At 41.6% G+C, this 2413-nt stretch overlaps 1 pseudogene; it reads left to right on the plus strand.

The window, feature by feature from the left end:
- Positions 1-1526: 1526 nt before the first annotated feature.
- Positions 1527-2189, plus strand: LOC102859348 (annotated as a pseudogene).
- Positions 2190-2413: the final 224 nt, after the last annotated feature.

The raw sequence follows: 2413 nt of genomic DNA on the forward strand, positions 1-2413 counted from the left end.
AGAATTCTGAAGACAGCTAGGGGGAAACAAAGAGTAACCTATAAGGGAGAGTAGATAAGATTAAGTGCTGCTTTCTGAGCAGAAATCATGCAAGCAAGAAGACAGTGGAATGCCATATATCAAACACTCACAACTGTTAACCAAGAATACTGTACCCAGCAAAACTGTCCATCAAATATGAAGGAGAGAACAAGATATTCCCAGAAAAAAAAACTTAGGGGAGATTTTAAAAACAAGACAAGTGTTTAAGGAAACACTGAGAGATGTCCTTTTTACAGAGATGCCACAGAAGGAAGGATGGACCAAAGTAACTACCAACAACACCAAAAGAACTCAGCAAAATGACAATAATAATACCTTGCTTCTCAATAATCATACTGCATATGAATGGTTTAAATGCACCATGGAAGAGAAAAAGAGTAGCAGATTGGATTAAAAGAAAAATCAATCAATATGCTGTCTACAAGAGACACACCTGAAAATTAAGCATAAAGACTAAAAATAAAAGTGTGAAAAAATACACAAAGCAAATGACAACCAGAAAAAAAGCAAGAGTTGCAATATACAACTCTAACAATATCATTTCAATGCAAAAACCATCAAAAAGGACAATGTTGGTCACTACATAATGATTAAAAGATCAATAGAACAAGAATTCTTAACAATAGGTATCTATGCACCAAATGAAAGACCTGAAAAACATACAAAACAAACATTAACAAAACTGAAAAATGAAATAGAAAACACCACTATAGTAGTTGGAGAGTTTAATACACCACTCATGAAAAGGTACAACTCCCTCAAAGATACTCAACAGAGATGCTGAAGAATTAAGCCACACAATTAACCAACTTGATCTCATAGAAATATGTAGGCTAATGCACCCAAATAAAGCACAATATACCTTCTTCTCCAAGATGCATGGAAAGTTCTCCAGAATAGATCACATTTTAGGCCATAAGGCAAGCATCAATAAGTTATAAATCAGAAATAATAGAAAGCATCTTCTCAGACCAAAATGCTACAAATTTAGAAATTAATACAAAGAGGATAAAGGAGAGAAAAAAAAATAAACATTTGGAAGCTGAACAACACCCTTACTTGAACATGACTGGATACTAGAAAAAATAAAAAATGAAATTAAAAAGTTTCTTGAAACAAATAAGAATGAAAACACAACTCACCAAAACCTCTGGAAAACAACCAAAGGAATAGTCGGAGGTCAATTTATAGCAATAAGCAAACAGATCAAAAGGTAGGGGAAAAAATGACCATTGACTCTATAACCCAAAATCTCCTTCAAATTGAAAAAGAACAGTAAGAAAACCCAACAACCCATTAAAAAAAAATCCTGAAATTAGCCAGACCACTGGCCACTCCTCATGGCGGCAGAAGTTTGGGAGCGGTACGGTGGTGATTGAGCGAGCCTGGCGGGCGGGCACCGAGCTCTGGTCTGGCCTCCACGTGCTCCCCAGACTCCGTACTCCTAATGATTCGCGGGTGTTGAGTCCTTCCCGGCCGGGACAATGGTGAAATATTTCCTGGGCCAGAGCGTGCTCAGGAGTTCCTGGGACCAAGTGTTCGCCACCTTCTAGCAGCGGTACCTGAATCCCTACAGCAAACATGTCTTGATGGAAGACATAATACACCCGGAGGTTACCCCTGACCAGAAACTCCTGTCCCGGAGACTTCTGACCAAGACCAACAGGATGCCGCGCTGGGCTGAGCGATTGTTTCCTGCCAATGTTGCTCACTTGGTGTACATCCTGGAGGACTCTATTGTGGACCCACAGAATCAGACCATGACCACCTTCACCTGGAACATCAACCATGCCCAGCTGATGGTGGTGGAGGAACGCTGTGTTTACTGTGTGAACTCTGATAACAGTGGTTGGACCGAAATCCGCCGAGAACCCTGGGTCTCCTTTAGCTTGTTTGGTGTCTCCAGAGCTGTCCAGGAATTTGGTCTGGCTAGATTTAAAAGCAATGTGACCAAGACTATTAAGGGTTTTGAATACATCTTGGCCAAGCTGCAAGGTGAAGCCCTTTCTAAGACACTTGTTGAAACTGCCAAGGAAGCCAAGGAAAAGGCAAAAGAGACAGCACTGGCAGCTACAGAGAAGGCCAAGGACCTAGCCAGCAAGGCAGCCACCAAGAAACAGCAGCAGCAGCAGCAACAATTTGTGTAGCCATCATCACCCCTGCACAGCCCTTTTACCACCACCATCGCACAGCAGACAATCCAGCTCCAACCCCCTAGCCCCAGTGTACTCTCTTGTTAAAAATCAACATCCAGCCCTATTTCTTGCCTAAGAGATAGGCTAGGGCAAGGGGTAAGGGTCTTGTTTGGCATTTACAGAACAGCAAGCATGTCATCTACGGTCTGTGCTGATTCTGCATATTCCTCCCATTT

This window comes from Elephantulus edwardii, unplaced genomic scaffold, assembly GCF_000299155.1.
Source record: "Elephantulus edwardii isolate Elephantulus edwardi_28Jun2011 unplaced genomic scaffold, EleEdw1.0 scaffold00172, whole genome shotgun sequence".
In the NCBI taxonomy this organism is placed as follows: Eukaryota; Metazoa; Chordata; class Mammalia; order Macroscelidea; family Macroscelididae; genus Elephantulus; species Elephantulus edwardii.